The following is a 13,447-nucleotide window of genomic DNA, read 5'->3' on the forward strand; positions in this document are numbered from 1 at the left end:
TTAAAAAATAGTCGTGCTTGTGCCAAGATGGAACACCCAGTTTGGCCACTTAGTAGCTATGTGACCAGGGCAAAATTCTTAGCCTCTCTGAATAACTTCTTTAATCCTATCTGGAGATGTATATTTGTACCATCTACATCATAGGTAGGTTATAGAAACTACATAAAATATCTGATGTAAAGTTGTCAGTTCAGGAGGAAATAGGAAAGACATAATAAAAAGTATTTAGATGTACATCTGAAAATTGAAAATAATAATTCATTTTTAACAAGCTTTATTGAAACATTAATTGGTACAACTAGAATTTATCACACTAAAGGAAGTAAGTCAGAATGAAAAAGACAAATATCATATGATATCACATATATGTGGAATCTAAAATATGACGTAAATGAAAGTGAAAAAAGTGAAAGTGTTAGTCACTCATCATGTCCAACTCTTTGTGACCCCATGGACTGTGTCCCACCAGGCTCCTCTGTCCTTGGAATTTCCCAGGCAAGAATGAGGAATGGGTTGCCATTTCCTTCTCCAGGGGATTTTCCCTAGCCAGAGATTGAACCTGGGTCTCCTGCATTGCAGGCAGATTCTCTACCATCTGAGCCACCAGGGAAGCAGATGAACTTATCTACAAAACAAAGACAGATTCAAAGACATAGAGCACAAACTTGTGGTTGTCAAGGGGTAGGGAGTTGGAGGAGCAATGGAGTGAGAGATTGAGGTTAGTAGATGTAAGCTATTACATACGAAATGGATAAACAAAAGGTACTATTGTATAGCACAGAGAGCTATATTCAGGATGCTATGATAAACCATAATGAAAAAGAATATTTGAAAAGAATGTACATCTATATATAACTGAACCACTTTATCACTTTGCACAGCAGAAATTAACACAACATTATAAATCAACTATACTTCAATAAAATATATCTTTTTAATTAATTGGGAAATTGAACTTCCACATGTCCTCAGGGACCCTCTTTACTTCCAGCCCTACGTGTCCAGTATTAAAAAATAATATCCAGAGACTCATGACCTGGCTTCCATTTTGTTTCTGATGCTGGTCTGCACCAAGCATAAGTCCTCATTCTCCTCTGAATCTAGAAGTTCCCATAGGTTTCTTTGCCCTAGGCACAAACACAGAACTCAGAAAATCCTTGATCCTTTCCCCGGGCCCCAGATGCAACCTTACAGGATGGAGATCACACAGCCCAGCTCTCCTGGCAATGGGCCAATGAGATGTTCAGGGTAACAGGAACAATGCTATCTAACTTTAATTATAAACAACTTTTTAACACTGTTGTTGTTGTTCAGTCACTAAGTCGTTCCCAGCTCTTTGCCACCCCATGGACTGTAGCATGCCAGGCTGTCCTCCACTATCTCTCAGAGTTTGCTCAAATTTATGTCCATTAAATTGGTGATGCTATCTAACCATCTCATCCTCTGACACCCCCTTTTCCTGCCCTCAGTCTTTCCCAGAATCAGGATCTTTTCCAATGAGTCAGATCTTTGTATCAGGTGGCCAAAGTATTGGAGCTTCAGCTTCAGCATCAGTCCTTCCAATAAGTATTCAGGGAGGATTTCCTTTAGGATTGACTGGTTTGATCTCCTTGCAGTCCAAGGGACTCAAGAGTCTTATCCAGCACCACAATTCCTAGGCATCAGTTCTTCAGTGCTCAGATTTCTTTATGGTCTGACTCTCACATCCATACATGACTACTGGAAAAACCATAGCTTTGACTTTATGGGTATTTGTTGGCAAAGTGATGTCTCTGCTTTTAAATATGCTATCTAGGATTGTCATAGCTTTCCTTCCAAGAAGCAAGCATCTTTAAATTTCATGACTGCAGTCACCATCCACAGTGATTTTGGAACCAGGAAAATAAAATCTGTCACTGCTTCCACTTTTTCCCCTTCTATTTGTCATGAAGTGATGGGACTGGATGCCATGATCTCAGTTTTTTGAATGTTGATTTTCAAACCAGATTTTTCAGTCTCCTCTTTCACCCTCATCAAGAGACTCTTTAGTTCCTCTTCACTTTTGCCATTAGAGTGGTATCATCTGCATATCTGAGGTTTTTGATATTTCTTCTGGCAAGCTTGTGATTAATCCAGGCTGGCATTTTGCATGATGTACTCTGTATGTAAGTTAAATAATCAAGATTACAGTATATAGCCTTGGCATACTCCTTTCCCAGTTTTGAACCAAACAGTTGTTTCATGGCTGGTTCTAACTGTTGCTTCTTTACCCACATGCAGGTTTCTCAGGAGACAGGTAAAGTGGTCCAGTACTCCCATTTCTTTAAGAATTTTCCACAGTTTCCTGTGATCCACACAGTCAAATACTTTAGCATAGGCAATGAAGCACAAGTTTTTCTGGAATTCCCTTGCTTTCTCTATGATCCAGTGAATGTTGGCAATTTGATCTCTGGTTCCTCTGCCTCTTCAACACCCAGCTTGTATACCTGGAAATTCTCAGTTCACGTACTGCTGAAGCCTAGCTTGAAGGATTTTGAGCATAATCTTGCTAGCATGTGAAATGAGTACAATTGTATGGTAGTTTGAACATTCTTTGGCATTTCCCTTCTTTGGGATTGGAATGAAAAACTGACCTGTTCCAGTCCTGTGGCCACTGCTGAGTTTTCCAAATTTGCTGACATATTGAGTGCAGCCTTTTAACAGCATCATCTTTTAGGATTTGAACTGGCTCAGCTGAAATTCCATCACCTCCGCTGGCTTTGTTCGTAGTAATGCTTCTATGTACCTCCTGCACTCTGTTTATCAGATCTAATCCTTTGAATCTATTTGACACCTCCACTGTACAATCACAAGGGATTTGATCTAGGTCATACCTGAATGGCCTAGTGGTTTTCCCTGCTTTCTTCAATTTAAGACTGAATTTTACAATAATGAGCTCATGATCTGAGCCACAATCATTTCCATGTCTTGTTTTTACTGACTTCTCAGTAAATAGATGATAGAGCTTCTCCATCTTTGGCTGCAAAGAACATAATCAATCTGATTTCAGTGTGGCTCATAGTGTCACTGAGTTATGCAAGCCCATTCCCCACAATAAGGCTGTGATCTATGAAGGAGTTTTTAATACTAGAAGATATTATACCACATGAATTCCTTAACAGTGGTTTTAGGTAATTTGGTTTGCTTTGATTTTTTTGTCTTAGACTTATTTCCCATATTTTCTATTCTTCTACAATTATCATCCTATTTTAGAAAAACCTAAGATACTTTGAGAGTATGAATAATATTAGATGACATATTTTATTTAGCATTTAAGGGAAAAGATACATCACGGTAGTACATTTCTTCCTTGTAGGAAGGAGCGATCAGTTTTGTCTGAGTTTCTTGGGCAGGGTCCAGTCCATAGTACAGACTCCAGATTTCATGACTACCATTGTCTTTCATTTCTTAAGACACAATATTCCTCACCAGAGCCAGAATTAGGTCAGAGAAACCACGACTTTGTTACTAAGGAACAAGGATTATAAATAATTTCTTTTAATTGTGTGAGCTTTAAACTTATTACATGTGGCATGCATGCCTCCAACAGCCAGAATAAAACTGAGGTTATTGACTCAAAATATCCAGTTAAAATAGGAGGCCAATATCAGCCAGCATGTGGATAACAACTAACACTTTACACTGCCTCTCTGAGGCCAAGAATTTCTGTTACAGCTCCAGTCTTCCCTAGTGTTGAGTGGGACTCTGGGACACAGTCCTGATTGGAACCTCCAGACCCAGATCCTTATACCTTTTACTCCACCACCATACACATGATCAGTGATATCCCCATGAGGGCCCAGACTCCAAAGATGTACTCTGATTATGGGCACTAGCAAGATAGGATAGGCTATGGTTTAAGAGTTAATGCCTAGCAGTTCCTTTCTCTCCTTCTCAAAAAAGTCGTTAAAAGCAAATAAGATTGGTTTTAAAGGTAAAACTCTAAAACTACTCTAATTTTTAAATGAATTAGATTGCACAAAACTTCACACCTGGGCTTCCCTGGTGGCCCAGTGGTTAAGAATATGCCAGTGCAGGGGACATGGGTTCGATCCTTGATCTGGGACGATCCCATAGGCCACAGGGCAACTAAGCCCCTGCTCCACAGCTACTGAGCCTGTGCTCTAGAGCCTGGGAGCTGCAACAAGAGAAGCCACCGCAACGAGAGGCCCGTGCACCACAACTAAAGAAAAGCCCAAGCAGTAGCAAAGACCCAGCACAGCCAAATATAAATAAATAAACAAATAACTTCAGACCTTTCTTACAGCAATTGTCAGTGTCACAAGAGCACAACTGAATGCTCTACACATTTGGCCTCACATGTCACCTCTTCTAGTGACACTGTCTTCCGGTGGCAAGAACAACGTTCTCTTCTCAGTCGTCACAAATCTCCAGGAAGAGCCTGAATTGTCTCTCCTTCCCCTCACGCCCTTGGTGGTGGTGGTCACTTTCAGCAGGTACCACACATCTCTGTCTCGCTTGGGAACACTCATCACATTTCATCAAACGAATTCTGAAGGTTGGCAATCAAAATCCTATCTGGGTTGAGTTTCAGGTTTCCTGGTTCAAAGAGGGAACAGGAATCTTTTGGTTCAGTGGCACTTTTCAAAAGAAGTTTAATTGAAGTCTGAAATGTTGCATAAATGGAAGATATGAGTTTTAATTGAAAAATAATTATAACCACTTAATCATTTTTAAATGAGGGCTGTAATTGCAGTCAGCGCACAATAGCCACATACAGTCACTGAGATTTGCGCAATAAAGCAGGGATGGTACAGCTTGATTTGCTAATAGCACTTCCACTTCTCCTCCCTTTGTCTCAAAGATTAATTCAGGCAAGGGCTATTAGTGCTGTTAATTGGTTCTGCAATTTAGACCTTGTGCTTGTGAATGAATGACTGATGTAGTCGCTCAGCCAATAAATGGGAGCACTCTGTCAACGCTCCCCATTGTCCAGCAGGGCATCGTCCCGCCAGCCCTTGGGGACAAAAGGCCCAGTGCCTCTTCTGGGTCACAGCTTCTGCAGGACCTGAGATAGGTCAACAAGATGCCTTTGAAATGAGGCTGACTTATTGAGTCTAATGGATATTCAACGAGCGCTCTTCTCCCTCACCAGAGGAAGGGTTTTGTTCTGTTCTGTTTGGAACCCTCCCCTCACTCCGTGATGAGGCTGTGAAGGAATAAGAGGCCCAGTTGTTATGGAGCTTTGGCAAAAGAAGGCACCAACTGTAACATTAGCTTGAAGATAAATGCACCCCAGAGCTCAGGAAGAAAACCTTCTTTAATTGCTGTGGCGCCTTCTTGGCATGGGCACAGCAACCCCAGGGAGGCTCTGGAGAGTTATCAGACATGATGGGGGACCACACCGATTGTGCCAGCCCCGGAGGACTCTGGGGCTAACTGCAAGCTGAAACACCACCAAAGAGGCAACCTGATTGAAGGCTCACTCACCAATGGTCATTTGCGAAGCCACGCTGGATTTCACCTTCGGAAAAATTTCCATCGCTCTAGGCAAGAGCCCCCTTGAGGACTGTAGCCCCCTGCCTCTCTGCCACAGACACTCAGATCAATGCTTTACAGAATGAAGACGTTGGAAATGAAGGGCACCTGCCATTTCAACTCCCAGAACAGCCTCAGGCCAGGAATTGGCAAAGAAGATGAGGGTGTGGAATGTCCTGCTGAGGGAAGGGGCCCCTGTGACACACTTGACATTGAGCATGGATGCTCTCTGAATTCTGTGCAGATCGTGTCCTGAGGTTACACATTCATGCTTCTCCTTACCCCTACCCTTCACCTCAGGAGGGGGGCATGCACTTCAGTGTGGATCCCATTCACAAAGTGATTCTTCTCTCCAAAACAGGAGTTAAAAATCTCTTTTATCCATACAACAGAAGCTATACCATACAGGCTCAGATGAGAGAGAGAAAGGGAACATCAGAGCACCAAGAAGCAGTTTCTGGAATAACAAGCTGTAATTTCCAGGCACCAACTCAGATGCTTAAGAGAATAACTGTCCATTCTTTAATTTGTTTAGTCGCTAAGCAGTGTTCGACTCTACTGCAACCCCATGGACTGTAGCCCCCCTGGCTCCTCTGTCTGTGGGATTTCCCAGGCAAAAATACTGAAGTGGGTTTCCATTTCCTTCTCCAGGAGATCCTCTCGACCCAAGGATGGAACCCGTGTATCCTGCACTGCCGGTCAATTCTTTACCACTGAGCTACGCTTCAGCCCCATTTCACTCAATGACCAAAACTCAGATCTTCTTCCTATGTTTTCCTGAGGATTGAATCCAAGCTCCAGAGCAGATATGGTGTCAAGGAATCAGGGAGGCGTTGTGTGTAGAGAATTTAAAAGCAATAATAAAATCTACTCAACATCAATCAGCTTTTTATCATCATCATGTGACAATTCTATAGAACATCAATGATAAATGTCTCCTCCCCAAAGATATCTTTTGTTGGTTTAATATCTAAACAATTGCTGTAGATTCTCTTGAGTATTATACATGTAGGCTCCAAATTGGGATATTTTTATTACTTTTCTTTCAATAAACCTTTTCTGCCTGGAAGTTAATTCAGAAAATTTCCTGCTACCCATTCGGCCCTGACACACTCAAACTTAGCTACATGCATTCGTTTTAAGAGTAAATATTAAGGGTTCAGAATCATTGTGTTTGCTTCAGGCATAGCTCATTATTTCCAGCTCCTGTGGTACTCCATGTCCCTGCATTTAATCAGGAGATTTGAAATAAGTATGATAGCATGTTTGTTGCAAAGACAAAGAACAAGTGTTTCAATTCGGTCATTCTATGAGACCACTTGGAGTTTTTCTTGGTTTAAAATTTAAAACAGTATGCAAAATTGAGTAATTTTTTTTTTTAAACCCTAAATATGTATAAAGTATTAATTCATTCCTTTTCCCCTTTCCTGTATTGTACTATGTTTTATTTTGACATATTACTTACTGACATAATTATACACTTGAGAAAAGAACTTCATTATCCACATTTTTTTCTTTGACCATTGTTATTAATTGTTTCCATTCATGATTATACTGAAAATAATTTGGTCATATAGAGGGAATGAAATGTTGACAAGTGATCCTCTGTGGGCGCAAATATGCTGGGCACACACCATTGTTACAGTGGACATAATGACCACTGAAATGGGACCTGTTTTTGGTCTCTCTGATTTGTGAAATTTTTGTGTCTAAGGATGATTGAGAAAGTTATGGGCCTTGCTTGGGATGTCACCTATGAGCAGGGAAGAACTCTTCCAAGACTGGGCTTGAGTGGGCACTGAAGAGGCAGCTTCCCAGGAGATGCAGTAGTAAAGAATCTGCCTGCTAACACAGGAGACAAAGAGATCAGAGTTTGATCCCTGTGTTGGGAAGATCCCCTGGAGAAGGAAATGGCAACCCACTCCTGTATTCTTGCCTGGAAAATTCCATGTATAGAGGAGCATGGCAGACTACAGTCCATGGGATCACACAGTCGGACACAACTGAACACATACTCAGGCACACACATATGAAGGAAAATTGCCTTGGGTTTGCATCCAATGAACTCAGCTCCTTCTCTGTATTTTGCAAAACACACTGGAAGAAAACCCTGAGAGTTACTCTCAGGATTACAGTAGGCCGTTAATACTGAATGGAACATGACAGAAAGAGCTGGAATGATCAATCAGCCAACAACAAATGTCACCACTTCACCTCATATAAAGATATGTGGGGACACAAGAAAGATGCGGAGACACACAGAGAAGGTCCCCAGAAACCTGGTCACTGCCAAAGGACTAGGAATGACCATTCTATGTGTTATCACAGATAAAGATGTTCAAAAGCTCCTTCATGAAGAGAACAATGAAAGTCGTCACAGAACCTATCTGTATGTGCTTAATCAGACAGATACATTTATATTTAACTCTCTAGCCAAAAAAAAAAAAAAAAAACAAACCAAGTTTAGTCTCATTAGCAAACTTCTTTTTGGTCTTAAAAACATCCTTCTGGAAATGGAAAAAAAAAAAATCCTGAAATGTTGTTTCAAATAGATCTGGATGGCCTGGCTTTTAGAATCAATGAGTGGGTACCACACAGAGGCAGCTCCCTCCCCAAGCAAAGGCCACATTAATAACCTTATTTCTGTCGGAGTGAGCTTCATGCTACACTCACATTCTTCTCCCAAAATAAATAGAAATACCATATAACCTTGAGTTACACAGAAGATAAGAATCTGAAAAGCACTCTAATCTAAAACAGTAATTAATCTTATATATAATTGGAAGGTAGAGACCTCTGCCCACCAACTTGACATTAATTTCACTAAAAGAAGATATAAGACACAACCTTGTAATGGAATTATTAAGCTGATTAAAACTTTACTCATCAACATGAACAAGCAAATCAAAAGAGAAGAAATAAAAATGTCCAAAAATGTTCACTAATACAAAAAAAGATACTTACTTGGCAAATAATAATCAAAGAATTGCAGGTTAAAATAGGGCATTACTTCCAACTATTCTTTCTTGAAAGAATGATAATCCTCATTTTTTGAGAATATGGAAAATTGCCATTTAAGCATACTGTTTTTTAGCAGGAGTATAAGTTGATCTAACTTTTTGAGAGACCAATATGTTCAAAATTTTAAATGTATATCTTTTTTATCCTCATACCAAATGTTTTACTTCAGGGAGTTTATCCTAAGGAAATAATGAAACAAGGGGAAGGAGTTAATGTTCTGAGGTATCAATATCATTGATAACATTATAAATAATTGTAATTTAAAAATTAGAAACAACTAAATATAGGGAGGCCTGGCGTGCTGCGGTTCATGGGGTTGCAAAGAGTCGGACACAACTGAGCAACTGAACTGAACTGACTGAAATATACATTATATGGGATAGATTATAAACTAACTGAATTTTTCCCTTTATTGGAGTATAGTTTATTTACAATGTTTCAGATATAGAGCAAAGTGATTCATATATATGTATATATATAAAATACTCTTTTTCAGATTAGTTTTCATTATTATAAGATACTGAATATAGTTCTCTGTGCTATATAGCAGGTCCTTATTGGTTATCTATTTTATAAATAGTAGCCTGTATCTGTTAATCCCAAATTCTAAATTTATCCCTCCCCCCCTTCCTCTTTAGTTTTTTTCCCCCATGTCTGTGAGTCCATTTCTATTTTATAAATAAGTTCATTTGTATAATTTTTTTTAGATTCCACATATAAGCAATATCATATGATATTTGATATCTTTCTCTGCCTGGCTTACTTCACTTAGTATGATAATCTCTACACCCATCCATGTTGCTGAAAATGGCATTATTTCATTCTCTTTACGGCCAAGTAATGGTCCATTGTATATATAGCACATCTTCTTCATCCACTCATCTGCTGGTGGACACAGAGGTTGCTTCCACATCTTGGCAACTGTGAATACTCCTGCTATGAATATTGGAGTGCATGTATATTTTCAAGTTAGAGTTTTCTCCTGATATTTGCCCAGGAGTGGGATTGCTAGGTCATATGAGATCAATTACAGTATATGCAAATGATGGAATACTATACAGTGTTTTAAAGCACTGGGTAAATTTTGAGGCAACAGCATAAAAAGTTATCCCATTAAGAATGCTACGTATGACCTGTACATTGAATAGTTACCACTGTTGACATAATAAAAATGCAATTTTATTTTGGGTCTGGTATTGCCAGTATTCTTACCTGGGAAATCTCAAGGACAGAGAAGCATGGTGGGCTAAAGTCCATGGGGTCTCAAAGAGTCAGACACAACTTAGCAATTAAACAACAACATTGTCATTTTAATGTTTGGTCAGTGAGTGTAAATTTCTTCTGCAACTAGGTGAAAGCTGCCCATGATTTTTCTGCTCACTCTTGGGTGACAATCTACACTCACTTTAAGATACAATTACTGTCTCAAGTGAAAAATCAGAACGTCTGATTCACGATATTAATCAAAACTGCAAACTTGATTTAACAACGATTATATATGAGATCTAATAAGATATTAACCTTTTGGCATTTGTCTTCTGGCTTTGTTTTTGATAGGTTTGCTGTAGAGCAAATCTGTTTCGGGCTAAAAGTTTGCAGTTGAAAAGGAGGGTACAGTTGTCTTCGGTGCTCTTCCTTCTTCTATGGCGCCGTTGCCTCCCAGGAGTCCAGCTCCTTGGGGTTGATTGAAGTGGGAGGCAGGGTGGGGAGGTGGGTGGGAAGAGTGGTGAGGGAACAGGAAAGGCCTTACTTGAACTGGACTCATGTTAAACTCATCACTTGATCAAAGATACTGAATCTGAAACCAGGGTGGAGCAATAGAACATCAAGGACAGAATCTAATTTGAGATTCAAGGGAAGCAGATAGTGCTGTTGGTTAAGCTGGCCCAACTTGGGCAGAGAAAGGAGCAAAGGACATCCCAAGCAGCAGGAAAGTTATGGAGTGACTGGGAGGTGAGAATGAATGGCCTGTGCAAGAAGCAGCAGGTCGTCCAGGGAATTAGGAAAGAGGGGACATAGGAAGAGATGGGGATGGGAGGGAGCATGGCTACCCAGTACTTACTCTGCCTTATATATCTCACCACCTCCTGGGCAAAGTGTTTTATATTGTCTTCTTTAACTGAGATGACTGAGGCTCAGAGAAGTTGAGTAAACAGCAAAACATAAAGTGAAGCCCAGAACCCCTGATTCGAAATCACCAGTTCCTTCCACATGTCATTGGTTCCCAGACTACCCACAAAACCAGTATTAGACTGGCTTCTCAGGATCACCTGGAGAACTTCTTTTAAGGTTGTTTTTTAAGAATTAAACTTATTTATTTTTAATTGAAGGATAATGGCTCTACAATATTGTATTGGTTTCTGCCAAACATCAACATGAATCAGCCATAGGGATACCTATGTCCCCTCCCTCTTGAAACTTCCTCCCGCCTCCCTCCCCACCCCATCCCTCTAGGTTGTCACAGAGCCCCCATTTGAGTTTCCTGAGTCATACAACAAATTCCCATTGGCTATCTGTTTTACATATGGTAATGCATACGTTTCCATGTTACTCTTTCCATACACTCCACCTTCTCTTCCTTCCCAACCCCCACCCCATGTCCATAAATCTGTTCTCTATGTTTGTGTCTCCATTGCTGCCCAGCAAATAGGTTCATCAGTACCATCTTTCTAGATTCCGTATGTGTATGTTAATGTATGGTGTTTGTTTTCCTCTTCTGACTTACTTCACTCTGTATAATAGGCTCTAGGCTCATCCACCCATTAGAACGGACTCAAATGTGTTTATTTTCATGGCTGATTAATAGTCCACTGTATATACGTACCACAGCTTCTTTATCCATTCATCTGTCGATGGACATCTAGGTTGTTTCCATGTCCTCAGTTCAGTTCTGTTCAGTTCATTCACTCAGTCATGTCCAACTCTTTGGACACAACTTATGGATCACAGAACGCCAGGCCTCCCTGTCCATCACCAACTCCCAGAGTTTACTCAGACTCATGTCCATCAAGTCAGTGATGCCATCCAGCCATCTCATCCTCTGTCGTCCCCTTCTCCTCCTGCCCCTAATCGCTCCCAGCATCAGGGTCTTTTCCAATGAGTCAACTCTTTGCATGAGGTGGCCAAAGTGTTGGAGTTTCAGCTTCACATCAGTCCTTCCAGTGAACACCCAGGACTGATCTCCTTTAGGTTGGACTGGCTGGATCTCCTTGCAGTCCAAGGGACTCTCAATCTCAAGAGTCTTCTCCAACACTGTCCTAGCTACTGTAAATAGTGCTGCAATGAACTTTGGGGTACATGTGTCTTTTTCAGTTTTGGTTTCCTCAGGGTATATGCCTAGTAGTAGGATTGCTGAGTTATATGGTGATTTTATTTTTAAGGAATTTATTCATTTTTAAGGAATATTTATTTTTAAGGAATCTCCATACTGTCTTCCATAGTGACTGTATAAGATCGTTTTTTAAATTTCTGTTTCTGGCCGCACCACACAACATGCGAGATCTGTTCCCCAATCAGGGACCGAACACGTGGCCCCTACATTGGAAACACGGAATCTTAACCACAGGGCTGCCAGGGAAGTCTCCTTTAGAATTTATAATTCATAATCCCTTCATCCAGACCTACTGAGTCAGAATCTCTGGGAGGATCAGGAAATAGGATTTATATGTTAAGTTCCTTAGGCAATCCTGTGGTACAGCCAAGCTTGGGGACTTAGATGTGTCACATGACCTCCAACACATCTGCAGGTTGGAGAGGAAATGAAGCTTTATTTTCTGAGCGTCTACCTCACGTTACTTTCTCAGGAGCATCTCCTGGGCACTAAGTATATCATCACCAAGTATATCATCACATGTTGTCCTTCCTCGACATGCTTATGAGATTGACTATCTCCACACTAGTGAAGAAGCTGGCAACTGTCATGGGATGCTCTGATAGGGTTCTTGGCTTGTACGCAGCAGAGCTGGGAATGCGATCGCAATCTCTAGGACCCCTGGTTTGTACCTGGTCTTTGTACCTTACCACACTGCTAAGGGAGGGAAGACCTTATGAAGACGGGACAAGGTAGAAGAGATCAAGATGCTGCAGATGAACTGGATAATTATGGATCAATTAACAGAGAGTTCTGCAATAGCACCCAGGCTGTGAGAAACCTTAGCTGGGAAAGCAAGTGTGAGGGGAACTAAGGAACAGGTCCAGCCCCTGCTGGTGGATTCATTCAGCTTTTCTCCAGTCCCTGGCTAGCGAAGACCATGCAGCTTTAGAAGACTTTATTCCGAGAGGCTGGCTCCCTCTTGTGGCAGCTGTCACTCATTACTGAATGATCTGTGACCGGACAGCCTTGAAGAGCAGAGGTGAAAGCCTGGCTGCACACTGGAATCATTTGGGAGCTTTTAAAGCTCATGCCCCAGGTCAATGAAATAAGATTATCTGGGGAGATCTGGACTTGAGATGTCCACCACAAAGGCACAAGCCACATGCACACTTAAGTAAGTAAGTGTTAGTCGCTCAGTCGTGCCCGGCTCTGCAACCTCATGGACTACAGCCCACCAGGCTCCTCTGTCTCTGAGATTTTCCAGGCTAGGATACTGGAGTAGGTTGCCATTTCCTTCACCATGGGATCTTCTCAACCCAGGGATCAAACCCAGGTCTCCTACGCTATAGGAAGATTCTTTACCAACAGAGCTACAAGGGAAGCCCTTGAAATGTTGCTAATTCAAAATGAGATTTAAGTGTAAAACACACACTGGATTTCAAAAACAACACAGAAAGAGAATGAGAAATAGCTTATTAATAATTTTATATTAATTATATGTTGAAATGGTATTTTGGATATATTGGGTTAAATAAAGTATATTCTTAAATTAATTCACTTACCTCTTTAAAATGAAGCTCTAGAAAATTTAGTTAC

The 13,447-nt window shown here is 40.8% G+C and overlaps 1 non-coding gene across 1 annotated transcript; it reads right to left on the reverse strand.

Annotated features, from left to right (window-relative positions):
* Nucleotides 1–538: 538 nt before the first annotated feature.
* TRNAC-GCA (transfer RNA cysteine (anticodon GCA)) lies at nucleotides 539–610 on the reverse strand. Its single transcript has one exon. It is a non-coding gene; the product is annotated as a tRNA-Cys (tRNA).
* Nucleotides 611–13,447: the final 12,837 nt, after the last annotated feature.

The sequence above is a fragment of the Dama dama genome, chromosome 19 (genome assembly GCF_033118175.1).
Source record: "Dama dama isolate Ldn47 chromosome 19, ASM3311817v1, whole genome shotgun sequence".
NCBI classification, from domain to species: Eukaryota; Metazoa; Chordata; class Mammalia; order Artiodactyla; family Cervidae; genus Dama; species Dama dama.